Source organism: Ambystoma mexicanum, chromosome 9 (assembly GCF_040938575.1).
Source record: "Ambystoma mexicanum isolate Mex_15411 chromosome 9, UKY_AmexF1_1, whole genome shotgun sequence".
In the NCBI taxonomy this organism is placed as follows: domain Eukaryota; kingdom Metazoa; phylum Chordata; class Amphibia; order Caudata; family Ambystomatidae; genus Ambystoma; species Ambystoma mexicanum.
The window spans coordinates 654185470-654204719 of NC_090931.1; positions in this window are offsets into that span (position 1 = coordinate 654185470).

Consider the following 19250-nt stretch of genomic DNA (forward strand, 5'->3'; position numbering starts at 1 on the left):
CAAACATGTTAACAAAAAGCATTTATTAAAATTGTTATTTTCTAACAATTGGTGTCTATTTTAATTTTTTGTATGTGTGCGACTTATAAAAGCAACATTATTGGCTTTTTGGATCCTTGGCTGCTCTGGTCCTTGATTCGTCGCTCACCTCTGGTCCTTGGCTCCATTGCAGGTACCTGCCAAGTAGCCCCATGTACTTCATGACACTGAGCCAGTCCAGGCATTTCCTATTAAATGCTAGGACTGGTATTTTATGTCTTCCCAATATAAGTATGGGCCAACAAGGACCAGTATGCAAAGGGAAAATCCAGGACTAGCTCATGGCGACAAGCGTGACATGCCCCCCCCACTGTCGTCCTTCTGGTATTGGGAAACCTGGTTGATTGCTGTCATCTGGTCCTAGGTTCATATAGTCCATCACCCCTCTGGTCATTGGCTCCCTCATGACTTACTCCTCTAGTAAATCACTAGCCCACCCATTGACTGTTCATTGCCATGCTAATCCCCAACTCTGTTCTTGCCCCTCCCCGCCCAAAACACCTTCTCATGGGAACTCTTTGAGCTCTCTTTAATCAAGCCGTAACATTAAACTTTGCACTCAATGCTGAATTAATTTGAGCTGTAAATGCTACTGGTGTAATAGAAATGTCTTAACCTGGTCTGCGTTCAGCCAATCAAGTTAAAAGCAATGTGTGTCCTTCAGTGAAGTCATGTTAACAGTTTTTGGCTTTTGCAAACTTATCAGACATTTGCCAGGCACTGCCATTAGATGCCCTGGTACTTGCACCATTTTGCACCTGGTGCCGTTCATACAACTAAAGACAGCAGTGCCTACCAAGGGCCTTTCCCATGCCTACACAAAACCCTAAACTATTGTCATTGTCTATGCTTGTTTTTGTTTCCATCATGACTAAACTACATGTTGCTGTAAATACCCTGTGCTTACCTCTTGGCTAGGTAATGCGTCTTCGAAGGGTCTCTCATATTGAAAGAGCCCATCAATGCAAAAGAAAGGAGTACTTGCAGGTGGTTAAGGGGCTGCAGACAGCCCCGTCCAGTCCAGGACGCTGCATGGGGCTTCACATCAGGAAGGCAATCAGCCCGAGCCTCACAGCGTGTGCATAACAGCTTAAGGCAAGACGGCATGTTCGCCTTTTATATTCATTTTTCTTTTTTGTAAATGGGGCCAAGTCAGACAGACTGGCAAACAAGCGGAACAATAAGCACAGAATTAAGGAAAAACGCGGACAAAAACCGCGACAAGCAACCTGCTAATATTATAAGCGACTTTGGGCAAAAACAAGCCCAAAGTCACTTATAATATAATAAGCGGATATGGCAACACTGCGGCCGCTACAAAAGAATAAAATATGAGAACTGCTTAAATGATGGACACGGGCACTCAAGGACAGGGGTGGAGCTACGCAGATCACTGGCCAATCCCAGGAGCTGAAATGTAGGAGGGCGGGCTATGACATTAGCTTTTCATTTCGGGCTGCATGTATGGCTGTAGCCATCAAGTGGGCGTGACTCCAAAGATTGCCGAACACTGCCTCCCACAAGCTACCATGGGAGGCAGGATAGCATACAACACCGGCACCGAAGGCGCTGCTTCTGAATGTCCGGCCTCGTAGCTTGGCGAGTAGTACCTGCACTTCTTTTTTTCCATTTAAAGCACTGGTGACACCACATTCAATTAGTATCTTAATGAGTCCCCGCCACTTTCTTTTTTAGGACTTGACCCCTGATGGGGACGCTAGAAACATACATCTCGAGAACATTCCGTACCATGTATCCGATTTCAATCTCCCAACCCCCCCCCCCACAACACACACAGCACACAAAGGCAAACCCATGCCTCGCCATTTGCAATTTCGAGGGCTGCTCTCCTCCAGAAAGTGGAAGGGCAAATAATAAATTGCATAGATACAATTCCAGTTCTGACTGCGACCCCCGACCGTGACCAAAGACTGCTATTATCTTCGGGTTCCGACCTTCGCGTGCTCCCATCTTCTTGTCTTCTTTGAGAAATGGCGCTTCCCGGTGCCCCACTTGGCTCGTCCCCAGCAGCTCGTCATTCTGTGCTGCCTGGCTGAAACCTTCCATCCAAGGCCCTTTGTCTGGGCCAGGGGGTGGGTGGTGAATGCCACAGCAGCCCGGGCAGCAGGGCAAGGCTGCGACCCAGTTTCGAAACTCGCATCATATTCCCCTCAAAAAGCTCCACTTTGGACACCATTGTACCCAGATGGCCTGACGCAGGAAAAGGCTTCTATTGCCATATTGCTCAAATGTGTTAGCGTCGCCCAGAAGGTGCTAATTATTTGGGGCTGCTTGGCGGGTGAGTGAATTGACTCCATGGTGGTTAACACCCGCCAAAAGCTGTGCATGTTTCTGATATTCAAGTTTATTCCAATTTAACAGTTATCTTTACACACTCTGAATGTTTGGGGCTAAAGTGGGATTCTGCCTTTTTTCTTTTTCTTTCATGCCCCCTACTGATATCTTTTGGTATTACTCTGTCCAACCCTTTGCCCCTCCCGTCCACTACCAATCCCTTTAGAAATTGGATATGGGCAGCCCTTTGCCATTTAACCAAAGCTAATGGATTTCATGTGGCGGCATCATGCCACCATTGAGGTCATCATTTCGAGTTTGGCAGTAATGGTACAAGCATGTACTGGCTGCCTGATTATGAATTGGTGCCATGCGTGGTATTACAAGAGTAGGTGCTCCATGCAGTGTTGACTGGGTGCATTACCAGACCATGAATTCTCGCATGCGGAAACCCAAGCTACTGTTCAATTACGAGTTGTAATGCTGTTACCGCAGCATTTAAGGGTTACAACCTAACTTGTGATGAGGCCCACACTCCGACAGGTATACCCCCTTCTCCTTTTGTGGTAGCGCAGGCCGAAGGCATAGTCAACTCTTCAGAAGGGGTGTGAGGATTTTTGTGTTGATACTGCTTACGAAATAAGTACAATAGTCCAACATAAAAGAAAGTCCAATCAAGGCTCAATAAAAATATAGAGTCTTAATAAAACACTAAAAATGCAATCAACCAATCAGAAGCTATTAAGAAATCCCACCAATGTAAAAGAACACAGAGAATGCAGACATGTGTGCACTCTGGGGGGATGAGCAGGAGTTTCCAGGTACAAGATTGGCACAGGGTCACTGTCCAAAGAACATTGGCCTTATTACAAGCCCAGCGGTAACCCTGTCGGTAAAACTGGCAGGTTGCCACCAGACTTGTGAATTTTTCCGGCGCCTGGCTTGCCGGTAACAGCGGGGAATTCTAACCCTGCCAGTCAGGAAATTCAGGCGCCAGAAAAATGGAATTCCCCATTCCCTTACAGTCCCATAGGACTCTATGGGAATGGGGAACACGGAAGCACCGGCACCATTAACAATGGTGCCGGTGCTTCCTCGTAAGTCTGCCTACCGTTTACCGCTGTGTCCGGCAGGGTCAGACCTGCCGGGCACAGCAACTCCGGCAGGCAGACTCTCAGTGTGCCAGTCTGCTAACAACGGTGCTGGTAGGCTTACCCGCACCATTGTTACCGGACCGGCACATTTGTGATGAGGCCCTATGTCTCTAAGAACAAAATCACAAAAGGGGGCTAAAAAGCCATTGTGATGCTAAAAAGTGGACTAGGGGCAGTGCCTCTTCACAGTACCTTTTGTTCTTGTTTTTGGGACTCAACAGCATTGGGCCAGACTTTTATGCGGTGGGGGTTGGGCATCAAGGTCCGGGAGGACTCTGGGAGTTCCCATGCAGCAGCGTGGATGGGATTGAAGGTGCCCAGAACTGGCATTGATGCATTTTTGGAGATGTAGGAAGCGCCAGGTCCCACTTCCTTGGTTGTGTGGTACCGTAATGCAGGGGCTCCAGGACAAAGTGACTTCTTCTACACGCCCACTCCGGAGAGCTTTGCTTGAACCTACAGGGGATCCTCCACTGCTATTGAACAGGAGCATGGTTCCAATGCAGCCAGTATAGCAGCCTTGGTCAAGCAGCAGTCACCCCTACTGCTCCCTCAGGATGGCTAGAAGACAGATCTCAGCTCTGCCTTGGATACCATCTGTCTTCTCCTCCCTGGCAGAGGACTTTGGGATAGGCTGTATCCCAACAGAGGCCCAGATGGATTCTTCTTGTCCTTGTGGAAGCCCCAAAAGAAATCAAAGAATAAGGGGGGGTTCCCTTGCATTTTAAATGCAAAATGTCTGTCCAAGTAGTCTGGTCCAAAGTAAGCCTACGCTAAGGAGAGTAATATAGGTTGTTGGAACAAGTGCTATTGTAGGGACAGTCAGATCAGTCACCAGTTTGCATCAGTACTGTCATAGCTGGTCTGGCCCCAGTCACAGAGCTTACACTGTGTGCTATCAATTTGCTGTGGCTGCATAATTGTGTGCTCTTTTCAGCCACCATGCCACTGGTATGCATTGCTTATATTTAAAGATGTACATGCCACTAGACCGACTAAGGCATCCCATTGTTCAAATTTAGATCAGAGGCGTACAAGGTTAAAAAGCCACCTCGGTCTGTAGGAACCTGCGTTGCAGCAGCTGACAGAGATGCACATGTGACCTTTGAAATTGCCCTGTGCCACTACAGTGACAGGGCTTAGAGTGCCTGCAGGCTGCCTCAGCAAAGACATATGCACATACTATAATATGGCCTGACACATTTACAAAAAGGGGGTCTGATTATCAGATCACCCTTTCAGCAACAGAATAACCCGGGTAACCCCCCCATCATTTTATGTGGATAAAAATAAAAAAAAAGATTGGGATATACCCCCCGTGCAGATAGCAATCCGTCACAGTGGAAGTACTGATTGACAATTGAGCCAATTCTGGCCTAAGTGAAAGGGTGAAACGATCGTCCGGGGTCCTTAACAATGAGCAAATGCTCACCCTATACTCTGCAACATGGCATATACCAGCAAACATTTTCTGTAGTCTTAAGCAAAATAATGGCGGTCCCTTTCCCCATAGACACGTCTCCCTCTCCACCACCCAGGATGAACTCGATGCTGACAAAGTTTTTTATTGCTGTAGTTGCCTTCCATAACATGCTGCCCACCTTCGTCTGCACCCACATTGTCCTGGCTCCCTTGTCAAGGCAGCACATACTCAGCAGGGACAGCCCAGCATGAATGTGTAGATAACTAGTTATTCCAGACTCTGTATCGTACAGTCCTGTGTGCGCTTTTTGGGCTTCCCAGATGACTCCATGGTCCTGTGAAGTAGCACACTGACCCAGTACATTGTCACATCTGAAACCACAGAGCTCGCTACTAACCATTTGACATGACCACCTCTACTTCCTCCACAATCCCTTTTTGCTTCCACTTGACTATTTGCCACCAGCTCCTCCCCATTCCACCGATATTCGCCTTCAATTTCTGAAGAGGCGTATCAGATGCACAGGGGTGGAGGGTGTGATGTCAACGAGGAAACCGGAGTCACCGAATGCGCTATGTCCCTGTGATGCATGCCATTTCTCCCTTCCTTGAGATTCATTCTCTGTTAACCCATTGGAAGAGACTCTGGATACCCCTCACATCATGGCTCCTCACACCGGTCCAGGACCGTGAAATGTGCATGATCACCGGTACAGAGAGACCACTAGGGTGGGGAAAAAGGTGCATTATGAATGGTTATTTACATCTACATCAGATCCATGGCACAATGCAGGCGGCCTTTGGCCTCCTGAAGGTTGCACTGCATGTACCTCACCGCGGGGGACACTATAGCACAGCCACTAGAAGATTGGGAAATCACCATGATTCACAACGTGGCAATCAGCCAATGGGTGCTGATCCTGGATCAGGGTGATAGGGACTGGGACTGTGATCAGGATGAGGGGACACAGACTCATTAGTCCAGACAGTCCGATGCCCAGGAAAGCAGAGTCATCTCCATAGAGAATCATTTCTGATGTCATACATTTATGTGTTTTTCAACTCCCACTGCGACCCCACCTCTCGCTCCCTCTCCCGCCTTCCGATCACACACCTCCCTCCCTAATCCAACACCCCTCAGTGGGAGGAAGAGTCCAACTGTCCAAACTGAATGCCTTCTTGCACTACTGCTTATGAAGGACATGGATAGGGAGATGGAGGAGGACCTTGCAGATGGTGGTGTAACAAGTTCCCAATCCAACCCTTGAGCTATTGAGGTGGTCATATTGTCAAACCCTCACATAGTGTGGGACACCATCACAAATGCCCAGATCATTTCATCACTGGCCTACTGCATGGTCCTCCTTGGGTTGCATTGGTGCTGTCACGCAGCGCCCTGCCCCAAAGAGAACCTGGCTCCTCCTTTTTCTGGATGGGCAGTGCCACCTCTCTGACTGCATGGGCCATGCCTTTCATTGGCACTACCTGCTCCCTTGACACGTCTTCCTGCATTCTATCTCTTACCTTCTCGCCTGCAGCCACCGTGCAATGGTGTGGTGGGGTCTGGGTTGAAGTGCATCATGTGTCTTCTTGAGGGGCATCGGGTCCTACTATTCCCCCTGCAATGCCAAAGTCATCTGGGGTTTCCCGGTCGCCATCTCACATGTTTGCATCACTATCATAATCTCCCCAGTTGCGGCCTTTAGCCAGTGCGGTGGCTGCTGGTGGGCTAGTCATATTATTTGGATTTGACAACATACATATGTGCTGAGAAATCCCAGGTCTCGGTGCCTTACAATAGAGTCTAAATGCATTAGTGGATACAGTTACCTAGTGATGGATTCAAGGGTGTGAGACATAGGGAGGTATGATACAGACATACAAAGCGTAGAGTTGGGCAAATACAGGGACGAGGGGATGGAGGCAGATGAGTGGGACTTGGTACCATGTCACTCACAGGCACCTTGGTGGTTTTGCAAGGGAGTGCCCAGCTCCATTGGGAGAACACGCCAGATGAAGTGCCAGTAAAAAGAGTGGTGACTGTGAAGGTGGTGAATCTGCATAGCAGAGTCAAAGGTGGTGGTGGTGAAGGAGGTTTTGGCAGTAGTAGCATTGATGGTGGTGGTTACTGAGGATGAAGCACCCCGCTGGGACGCATCTGAATCTGCACCAGCACCATCATCCCATGTTCCGGCAACTGTTGAGAAGATAGGGAGTATCTGGTCCATGGGTGCACAACATACGGCCCGCGGACCAAGTGCAGCCCGACATGCTCTCCTTTTTAGTCTTCCACAGTTAAAGCCTTTCCTAATGAAGGGCGGCACGCAAGCAACAACGGACCACCCTTTATTGGGAAAATCTTCATTGCATGGGCCCGGGAACAATACTGGCCTTTTATTGAATCAGTTCATGCAGTACGCGGCTCGTAAGACGTTTTACGAGCTACATAGTGCATGCGCTAGACCAGTAAAGGGCCAGCACTGCGTCTGGCATGGCTAATAAGGCTTGTTTCCGGAAGGCATTTCCGCCTTGCCATGCCAGCCGCATTACAAAGGTTGTCCTGATGTGCAGCTGTCGTCCACTGAGACCAGCCGCCTGCTCGCTTGGTAAGTTCTTGTTTGGAGGGAGTGGAGGAACATTAGGAAATGTCGTTTGGTGCGGGTTGAGGGGGGACATGGGGAAGTACCGTTTGGAGAGGGTGGGTGGGGGATATCGGCAAATACCGTTGGGAGGGGGTCGGTGGGTGACATGGGGAAGTGCCATTTGGAGGTGGTGGGGGAACATGGGGAAATTTCATTCAGAGGGTGTGGGTAAAATGGGAAATGCCATTTGGATGGGGTGCGGGGAACATGGGAAATGCTGTTTGGTGGGAGTGGGGGACATACCATTTGGTTGGGGTGCGCGAGACCTGGAGCATGGCATTTGGTTGGGCGGGCATGCTGTTTGGTTGGGGATGGTGGGACAAGGGAAATGCTGTTTGGAGGGTCTGTGAGTGTGGAGGACATGCCATTTGGTTGTGTGTGGGGCTGATCTGGGGCATGCCATTTGGTTGGGGCAGCATGGGGCATGCTGTTTGGTTGGCGGTAGGGATATGGGAAATGCTGGTTTGGGGGATTGGGGCGGGGGGACATGCTGTTTGTTTGGGGGTGGGGACGACCTGGGGCATGCCATTTGGTTGGGGTTGGGGGTACATGGGAAATGCTGTTTGGTGGTGCTGGGGGGGCATGCTGTTTGGTTGGGGGTGGGGGAGACCTGGGCATGTCATTTGTTTGGGTGGGCATGCCATTTGGTTGGGGATTGGGGGACATGGGGTTTTCCATTTGGTTGGGGATAGGGTTCCAGGAGCATGGAAGTGGAGGATAAAAGGGGCAGTGACAAGCCTACTGGTGTGGGAGTTGGAAGTCAGTTTGAGGAGTTGCAGAGTTTTGGGAGATGTTGCATTGAGGAAGTTAATAAGAGCGACAACGGAGGATAGGAAGTGGCATAGAGACAGAGAGAAACTGGCGTGGAGAAGTGGGAGAAAAGAGCGGACGGTTGGGAATAAGAGTCAAAGGGGCAGAGGGGGTAAAGAGCAGAAGGAAAAAAGCAATGGTAAGGAGAGAGAAAGTGTGACATATGGGAGGAACAAAAAGAAATGGAGGAGGTGAAAAGGAGAGACAAAAGATGTAGGTGGTGGAAAGAAGAGAATGAATAGCGGGGGAGGTGATAAAGAGGGAAAAGACTGTAGGAGACAGAAAGGGGGAATGGATCGGGGAGGTGCTAGAAAGAGAAATAAGAAAAGAGTAGTCGGAGAGAGGCAAAGCAGCAAATGAGAAGGGAAGAGGAGGAGCATGGTGATGCCAGGAGGTGGTGGAGAAACGACAGAGAGGGGGGCAGAGCAATGAGAAGCTGGAGAATACAAGGGGAAATGAGAGGACGACAAGTGGAGCATGGAAGTACATGAATGGGAGCCTGAGGATATTGTCATATCCCCAAACTTGGGAGAGTGATCCAGAAGAGGAAAGGCTTTATTGTACACAGAAGAGGACTAAGCAATCAGTTGGGTCTACCCGCAGCACCCAAAGAGGGGAAAGCCTATGAAACCAGCGATCCAACAGCCTGACCCCCATTTAGGTAACCAAGAGGTATAGGTGTCTGGAATATCTAGAGTCTAAAAAAAGCAATTTTTAAAAAATATTTTTATTAGTGTATTTAGTTTATTACAAACTTTTTACTTTTCCAACAGAATTTCCATTCCTCCATAACCACCCGTTTTCTTTCCCAATGTCCCCCATCTCGACAGTTCTTAAGTTTGAATCCGCCACACTTTGCAAGCTTTTCAAAAGGGTTTGATTATTAAAGCCGTTTAGACCATTTTCCGGTGGAAATTCCTCCTCTGTATCGCACTGTGGAGCCGTCTCAGACAAGGTGGTCCTTTCGTGATTCAATTGTAGTTGTTCCTCCTCCTCCCCATTGAATACTGCACTGTTGTGCGATGCATGCGATACCTGCCTACCAGCGCCAGGCCTATCTTCCGCAAGTACTCCCGATGTAGGCCTCCGAAGATTAGGACATTCTATTTCTCTGCACGGCAGGGCGCAGGGGGATACGCTCAAGCCACCCGAGCCCACCGAGCCTACCGCAGCAAGGACAACAGGGAATGCTGGAGCAATGAATATATGTTTAAGTTAAATGCTTCTGAAATATGGTATTAAGTTCACAGAAATGTACAATTTGGGGGTCCTTAAAATGAAAAATGCCCTCACGATTTGAGCCCAAACTCCACTTTGTACGGTGTTCTGGGACCGAAGCCCGCTATTTATCAATATTGCAGACACTGTGTTTATGCTAGTGACATGGAAATTTACCGGAATATGTGTAGAGAGGCGATGTACATTTGTGTCATTTTTGGTAAAAACCCAATATTGGTAAACCAACTAAAAACGAAAATAAGTTGTCATTTTTTAATGCAAGCTCTTAGGAAGATCAGAGTTGAACAAGAATGTACCATAAGTAATCTGTAATATGTACATGTAATGTCAAACAACTGTATATCTGGGAAATAGGTGTAGTTATGAAAAATGATTTCTAAGGTAAAAGCAAAGGGGCGTTTCTTCAATAGATCGTAAATGGCTGACATCACTCTGTCACACTATCCTTTCTCAAATCAGGGACCAAATAATCCTTTGACCTATCAAATCTTGAGAGGGTGGGGCATAGAAAGTCAGCCTCCCCACCCACTTTCAAAATACATAAATAGAGACTGCTTTGGACAGGCAGGACATTCACTCTTCACTTTCTGCGGAGCATTTTGACAGACGACTTCACATCCAGATCCAGAACTTAACTCCAGATAGACCACAAAACTCTGAACCAAGAAGGACTACTGCAAGCTAAAGTATTCTCAGCTGGCCTTGCAAGTTTGCAAACTGATTACCCCAGATCTCCAAGGGGCACATCAGAATAAGACAGCCGGGCTGCGCTGTTTGATTCTGGCCTAGAACCCTGTGCCAGTACCCAGAAAGCAGTGCTGAATCCAGAACCCTGTGCCAGACCAGAACGCAGAGCTGTATCCAGAACCAGAGATCCGTGCAGTACCAAGAACTTTTGCCAGAACCAGAGAACCAGTACCGGAAATCGCCAGAAGTCCAGTCCAACCTGTTGACCAGATCCGTGACGAGGCCCATTCCTTCCAAAATTATAGTGTGAGTACTCAGCCAGAACTGTGCAAAACCCAATCTCTTAGTTTAAAATAATCTAATTCAAACTATTTTAACCTATTAGAACTGCATCATAGGAATCGTGTCCATCCTGTTGATTCAAACCTTCCAAAACTGTCATCTGTCATTTTGAACTTTAAAATTTAATTTCTGAAAATCTACCATCACTAAATCGTCTGCATCACTTTCCAACGAACCTAAAACCGACTTGCTACTCCTTATAGTGCCTCCGTAATCGCGCTCGACGCATTCGGAAAAAGTGCCGCGAATTGACATTTTGCTTCATTTCTTCACGTGTAAAAATAGCTGTTGTTGCTTGAACTGCTAAAATTCGTTTTCAACCTGCTAATCCCTCGTTGAGTATTGCTAGTATCGACCTAAACTGATTTAAAGTATCTCTCGCTCACCCTGAATCTCTAGATGGAATTAAAAGCATTTTCAGCATATTTTTCACTCAATTGCCACCACATTAAGTACTTTTGCCTGTGTTTTAAAACCATTCCTGTTGCTCTAAGCTTGCTAGGGGGGAACTGAAATTTGTATTGCATTGTGATTGTATTTCTGAAAACTGTGTGTTACTTCCATCTCCTTACATTACATAGGGAGGGGGAGTGAATTGTCAAAGAAAAAGTGATCATATTATCTTTTGTGGAAATCATATCAAGTTTATCTCTGTGCTGCATTTTTCCATCATTGCATTGTGTTTGAAGCCATAAAAGCATTCTCAGCTACTTTATCCTCTTTATATCAACTCCTAAGCAATTCAAAAGAGTGTACCACTGTAACATTATCCATTGTTGATCACTATCATCTTCACAAGTGTGCTATCAATTATCAATTTATTTATAAAAGTGTGATATATATATATTGTTTAATTTTCAAATAAACCTTTTAATTTGCAAAACAAACCTACTTCTTGGCTCAGTGGGGTCAGGGGGATTCTAAGAGAGGGGTGTTATATAAGGGTTATCATCCAGAGTAAACGAACTGGACATAAAAATATATCAATAAGGGTTTCCATCAGCATGCCCAGACTAGGCTTGACTTAGCTGTAGTGTTGAATTGAAGCCGCTTACACACCATACACGTGTTTCAGCCTAGTTTGTGTGACACTTAAAAGTAAAGTCATTTGGAATTGCGATTGTGCAAATGCTCTGCAGGTCAGTTTTCATTGGCAACCTTATTCGTTCATACAGCCCAGCCCACGGTCATTCCATCAAAGTTATAAGGTTGCAGACAGACTCAACCACATCTATCATACCGCCCCTGAGATGCAGCTGAACAGCCAAGCTTTGTAGCTAGGGAACCAGTGCTTCAGCACCACCTGTAAGCAGAAACAATTGCATTTGAGTACAGCTAGGAGAGGGATGACATTTGAGGAAGGACACACAGTTTTCTGGTTTCGTTTGGCTATTTACCCACCCATTGACTGCCTACGGCCATTCTAATCCCCATGACCATTATTACCCCCTAACGGCCCCTCCCTGCCCAAAGCACATCCTTCTGGGACCTTTTTTTAGTTAGTTCTATCAAGCAGTATAATTAATATTTGGCCTGCCAATGTTATTTCCAAGCCTTCTGCTGACAGTTAATGGCTTGATTGCAGTTGTAAAATCGCTAATGGTGTAATAAACATGTCTTAACCTAGTGTGCCTTCAGCCACTTGATTTATAAGTGTTCCTTGCACTGGAACGTTTAAAGCAAGTTTTGACAAAGCCAACACTTTTGGCTTGTGGAGAGGCATTACATAGGCATTTTCTATATACTGCTAGCATATGGCCAGGTAGTCATACAGTTTTCCAGCGGTTTCCCCCGTATTGCCAGGCATGGCAGCGCCTGGCAAATGCCTATCCCAGGACTGGTTCCATGTTCATTCATCCCAGGAGTTTTTTTTGCAGAGTTTTTGCCAAAATGTTTTTGCCGAAAAAACTCATCAAATTATTATTTTTTTATTATTTGGGGGTTACCCCCCAAACTCCCCTTTTATTTATTCTCTATCCTCCCACCGCCCCTACCCCTTATGTGCCCTTACCCCCCCATATTTTTTTATTATTTTTTTCTGCCGAAATTTTCCAGCAAAAAACTCTGCTTAAACAAAACAGTCGATGAATGAACGTTGTACCCTCAAGACTACACAAAAGACCAAACGTTTGGCTTTTTCAATGCTTGTTTGTGTGGGTGCCGAACACAGACCTTTGAACACCTTTGAGTTTGAGGGGCACAGTAGCCCACTGTATTAGGACTGGCCTCCTCTCTTTTGTGGACCCGGGTGGGGAGAGGCTTGACGCTGAAAGGGGCAAGACATGGGCTCTGCAAGGATGCAGCGCTGCGGCAGTAGATAATTACACTTCACACCATTTGTTTAGAATGCCACCTTGGTCAGTTTTCATTAAACACATCACATATAATAAAACCAAAAATGCGACTTAAAAAATACACCCCACAATAACACTGACAGGTGGTCCACAACCCACGCACCCCATGGGCGGCACATGGTAGTGAGGCCCTATCCCATCCCCACCATGCCCATCTCTGGGTGGTGGGGCGATACCAGTGGGCAGGCCCTTTGTTACTGGCCCAAACTGCCTCCTGATCCCACACTCTCCAAGCCCTCCACCGCTGGGACCCCCTGGTGGCTGTTCAACAATTATGATGCGGGGCATCCTCCACCCTCCCCTTGCACCATTTCAGCTCTGGGGTCCCTCGGAAGAGCATCTCTCTGCCAACATGGTCCACCCCACATGCAAACCCCCATTTCCCCCGAATTCTGAAATTCAGGGTAGGTTGGATGGAAAAAGCCCAACAGTGTCGGCGATCAGATGGCGCGGGTCCGGATGGCGGGAACACAGCGGCGTGAAGATCTTCCAGGGTGAGGCAGAGAATTGTGCTAGCTTGCACTTTTGCCTCCCCTTTTATAGGGATCTTTTGCACCAGTGTGTTGCCCCCCCTGCCGGACCCAAGCCCGCAAAGCCGACTCTAGACCACCTACTGGGAAACCAGTTCTAATGGCCCCACTCCTGCTCTCAGGTGCCCCCCGGTCCTTTGCCTCTGTGGGCTCTGCAAGGGGGCAGTGCTGCGGCAGGAGATGATGACACTTCCGCCATTTCTATAGAATGCCACTTTGGCCACATTTCTATTAAACACATCACATCTGATAACACAAAAAATGCGACTTAAAAAACACACCGCGCAGTAACACTCTTAACACTGACAGGTGGTACAGGAGGACCACGACCCATGCCCCCCAAGGCTGATGCATGGTGGTGATCCCCTATGCCCTCCCTACCATGCCCTTCTCAGGGTGGTGGGCCAATACTAGGAGGCAAACCCTTTGTTACCGGCACCATCTGCCCCTCCAACCTCTCCCCCAACGAGACCCCCGGTGGCTGTTCACCAATTATGATGGGGGGGAGGGTCCTCCGCCCTCCCCTACAGACCATTCCAGATCCAGGGTCCCGGCGCGGACCCACCGGACCGTGCAACCCCGAACCTGCACACATGTTCTCATCACCGCCAAAAGGTTCTGTAGCAATAGTTCCGTTCCCCCATAGGGACAGGTGGACCCCATCCTGGTGACAAGTCCTTAGGTCCCTCAACAAGCCATTCTCTATAATCCGCAGGTGCCCGTTGCAAGCGGCCGGGCCAGTTCCTTGTTCAATTTCCGTGCTGAAATGTTCAATGGGTATGCAGGACCCGCCCGGCCCCAGTGCAGCCTCGGGATGATCTGTAACCAGGCGAGCAATGCTCCCGGGCAGAAATGTCCAACCCAACCAAAGAGCGACAACAGGCAATTGATCAGGGTTTTTCTTCCCAACTGTGCCAAGTCATTTACCCCACGTGCAAGATCACTAGGTCCTGGTTAGGCAAGCCTTCTTTTGTGTTTCCAACAGCAGGCACACTCTGCACACCTGCAAACCCCCGAACCAATCCAGTGTATATCAAAAGCAGCTGCGTCTGCCAACAGGGTGTTCACACACTCTCCACTCCATTTGCTGTAGGAACGAGGAGCCCACAACCCACATCACTGGTCATTCCAACAAAGTCATAAGGTTGATTTCAGACATTTACCTATCCACATCCATCATACCACCCCTGGAATGCAGCAGAGGGGCCAAACCTTGCAGATAGGGACCCAGTATTTTTACTTTTGGCTATAGGTGGCGCTTTAGCACCACCTATACGCAGGAACTATTTCATTGAGTAAAGCTAGGAGAGGGGGGACATTTGAGGAGGGACACACAGCTTCTGGGTGTCGTTTCCCTATTTTCCCACCCATTAACTGCCCAGGGCCATTCTAATCCCTATGGCCATTCTCACCCTCTACCGGCCCCTCCCTACCCAAAGCACATCCTTCTGGGACCTCTTTGAATTAGCTCTATCAAGCAGTAACATTACACTTTGGCCTGCCAATGTTCTTTCTAAGCCATCTGCTTGATTGCAGTTGTACAATCGCCAATGGTGTACTAAACATGTCTTAACCTAGTGTGCCTTCAGCCACTTGATTTATAAGTGTTCCTTGCACTGGAGAACTTTTAAAACAATTAGTTTAACAAAGGTAGCGGGCGCCCCTCTCTCGCAAGAACAGACATGATAACCTGTTCAGTGGTTATTAACCACTTGAGAGTTCGCAGCCACTGCTTTTACTCACTGTGCCTTTCACAGATGGGAAATATCCATTTGCATATCAGTCTTTGTCCTGCCCAGGGGCAGTCCAGCACCGAAATACAATGGCAATTCCAATCTGAACGAGAGTACCACCAGCAACCCCATACACGTGTTTCACCCTTGTTGGGGATCATCAGTGAGGTGAAGCTGATGCCTCTCTAACTTTTAAAACAAGCTTTGACAAAGCCAACAGTTTTGGCTTGTGGAGAGGTACTACATAGGCATTTCCTGGGCACTGCTTGCATATGGGCAGGTGGTCATATCATTTTCCATTTGCTTCCCCCTTTTGGCTAGGCATGGCAGTGCCTGGCAAATGCCTATCTTAGGCCTACACAAAAGATAAACTGTTTGGCTTTGCCAATACTTGTGTAGTGACTTGAGTGTATGCATCTGTATGTTTGCAGTGAGAGGCCTTGTGGAATGTGATGAGGTATGTGGAACTTTGGAGAAATGGAGGTTCCAAGAAAGTCAGTTGGGGACTGGGAGTCAAGATGGGGACCAGAGTGGAAGCTAGTAACCATCTCACCCACCTCTAATCTGTTATGCTGTAACACAGAATAAAGAGCATCCATTTCCTTTGTACCTACTTGGCCACTCTGGTTCCTGCTCCTTGTCTCACTTACCTGGCCCAGACACATCATTTGGTGACAAGTTGGTCCATAAAACGGGCCCAGAGGAAGGGGAGAGTGAAGAGAAGTGAAGTTTGATGCCTGTCCAGTCCATGGAGAAATGCAGACCATGAGAGGATGAAGGGTCTGTGATGCAGTCGTGTCCATGGTGGATGGAAGGAGGGAGACATCAGTGAAAGTTCAAGTGTCCCGTATAGTACCAAAAGAAGCAATGGTCCTGCAGTTTGGTGAGGAATGGCTCACCTGGGCATATCAGAGATTTGAGCCAGAAGATTGTGAAGCAGGCCGTTTGCCAGCTAAGGTGCTGCTGTCATCGCTGCATCTGCCGCCATATGCACAGAGAAGAGGATTGTGGGACATGAAGTCCAATCCATGGTATCATGCCACATCAAAAGTGGAGTGGAGAGCGGAGGCCCGGTGTGACAAATCAACTTCGGGGGCACCAGTGGTCCAGGGATGACAAATTCCTTAACCTTTGTGCCAAACTGCAGCCAGTAAAATTGTGCAGGCAACTGGTCTGATGTCTTAGTCACTCCCAAGTGACCCGCTAAAGGAATTTGGTGAGCCAAATCCAAAAGGAACTTTCTGTGGCATTGGGGAATCACCAACCTCCTGGTGCCCTTGCCCTCAGAGTCTTTTGGCTCACTGTACAGGAGTCCATCCTCCCAGTACATTTTGAACAGGCCAGGGGGCTCACCCTTCGCCTGCTTCTCCACCTGCTGCAAACTCATCCAGATTGGGCAGGCCCTTCAGATCTGCGCCCACCTGGTCCACAACCTCAAGTTCCTGTGTTCCGCCAGGCAACTCAGACGTCATTGAGTACCCTGCTACCAAAGTAGGGTCCTCAGTGGCTACTAGCCCCTCTCTCGCAGGAGTAGGTGACTCAGTAGTCTGTGGAACTGGACTAGGGGCTACCGGCCACACCTGTCCTTACAACAAGCCCTCTGGAAGCACTCCAGGACCCTAAGGCTCTCAGAGTGTTCAATCTAACACGCTCTTTGGCCCTCGAACGGGTAGCCGCTGCGACTATTTCGGGATCATGAAGATCATTACCCAACAGACATAGGAGAGGGATGGAGTCTTTCACCGCCACGCGGCGCTGGGTCGTTTCACCTCACCAGCAGAACTATATTATCGCCAAAGGGCACTTACTCTTTCCGTTAAACCCAATGACGCACAAATCAGGCCCATCAATATACTGGCATGGCTGTACCCACTAGCGGGTGACAGTAGTGACGCTAGCCGCAGTGTCTAGGACCACAGGAGTTTTGTGTCCATTGATATACACATGTTCTAGATAGAGTTGAGTATTATTGGGAACTGGGGTCTCTTCTGGAGACCCGGTAGTGTTCCCACTCAGTGTACCCAATCTACATTTGGCCACTCACTGGCCTAGTGGGAAGTCTTCCTCTAAGAGGCCCACACTAGTGATGACCTCTTCCATGAGTCCAACATTCACTATGGTTTGGCTGGATAAGCCCTTGCAAGTAGGATCCCCTTTCCAATGGCCCAGCTCCTTACACACGAAACAGCCTTTGGGTGGTGAGAACGCAGGTGTCCCAGTGTTATGGGTGCATGCGCTCTTGTTTTTGGTGTGCACGGCTGAACTAGAGTTTTGGGATTTCCCTTTGTTCTTTTGGGGACCTAACTTTGAATAGAGTTGGGTAGGACCTTTGTCCTTCCCATCCTTGTTTACTTCTTTGTCGGCCGATTTCGCTTCCTGTTTGGGTGTGCTCGCCTGAATCTTTTTCTGGACTGGAGTACTCACAAACCTGTCAGTAGCCTTTGCAAGATCCCTAGGGTCTGTGATAGTCTTGTCCACAAGATGCTGGTATAGGTCAACCTCACAATTTTTCAATACATGCTCACACGCAATCAAATTGTACATCCCTTTAAATGTGTCAACTTTGTTACCAGCCACCCACTCGCTCAGATATTTCAACGACAAGTGTGTGAACGCTTCAAATGTCTGGCCACTTTTCTTTCCGAGCTCTCTGAAGCTCTTGAGATACTGTTCTGGGGTTTTACAGAACTTCCTGAGGAGGGATGCCTTCATGCTCTCATAAATGGGTCTTTCCTCGGGTTAACTGAAGAATTACATCAGCCCCTGGTGTCGGTAAGCGACTTATCAGGGCTGCATCCCACAGTACCTCATCCACCTCCTGTAGATTGAAAGCCAGCTTGAGCGCTTCAAACCAGTCAAAAATATCCTTCCCCATTTCCTAAGCCTGCACTAATTCCTTGGGGATGTGCCGCCGGGGCTTTTCCCAGGCACTCTGATTTGAGCCACTTCTGATGCTTTCACTAAAGGTGGATCTTTTGGCCTCCTTCTTCTCTTCTAGCACTGGCTTGCGCAGCTCTATGGTGACCATGTCCCGTTGTTTCTGTTCCAGTCTCCTCTCGTCGAGCAGGATCTTTCTAGCCGCTACCGCATTAACAGTCGGAAAAATGACTGGGCCAATTAGAGACTGTGCTAAGGTCTGGGACCTGCGGGATGCCGCACTAGCACCTGTCCTCACTGACACTCTCGGGTGTTGAGAAACCACACTTGCCCCCCGCCGGGATAATTGGCGAGAAACACTGCTCATGCGGTCATCCTCAGCATTTTCCCCCTCCAGAAGGTCTGGTCCATTCGGGGACACAGGGCCTAGCCCATCCCCTGGGGTCTTCTCCCCAACCGCCCTCGCTTCTACCCAAACTTGGAGGCTGGTCAGCAACTCAGGCTTATTAACCTTAGTGCTGTGGGGAAGTCCCCTCTCATGACATAAGACGCGCAGGACACCCTTGGTCCTGCCTTTTACAGTCACCATGTCAAGATCCATGACTATCACTAATACCTAGCAGTGACTAAAAGTTGCCTGCAACAATACTTTTATTGTTGGGTGACTAAGCTGTGCACAAGGCTCCAACTAATCCGACCTCTTGGCACCAATGTGACGAATCAACTTCCGGAGATCCAGTGGTCCAGGGATGAATATTGGTTTCTAAACCAACAATCAGCCCCACGCCTCTAGTACACCAGAAGGGATCCGAACAAATTGGAAACACAAGTAAATTATAAACCTCCTGGTCCAATTTTGGTAATGTGGACGGGACAGCAGGCTTATCTCTGCAAGGTCGTGGACCGTTGGTTAGTTGCAACACAGCAAAAATACAAATATTACCCAATGATAAAAGGGACTGTCCAGTCAAGATTGTTTAAAAATATCTTCTTTATTATTATTACAACAGAAAGTTCTAGCACACCACAAAATACAACCCACCCTGTAAAGGAACACAGAGGACAGACAGTTTCACGAAGGAAAGGGATGCATTCTGGATACTGACAGGAGGTTGTCGGTAAAGCA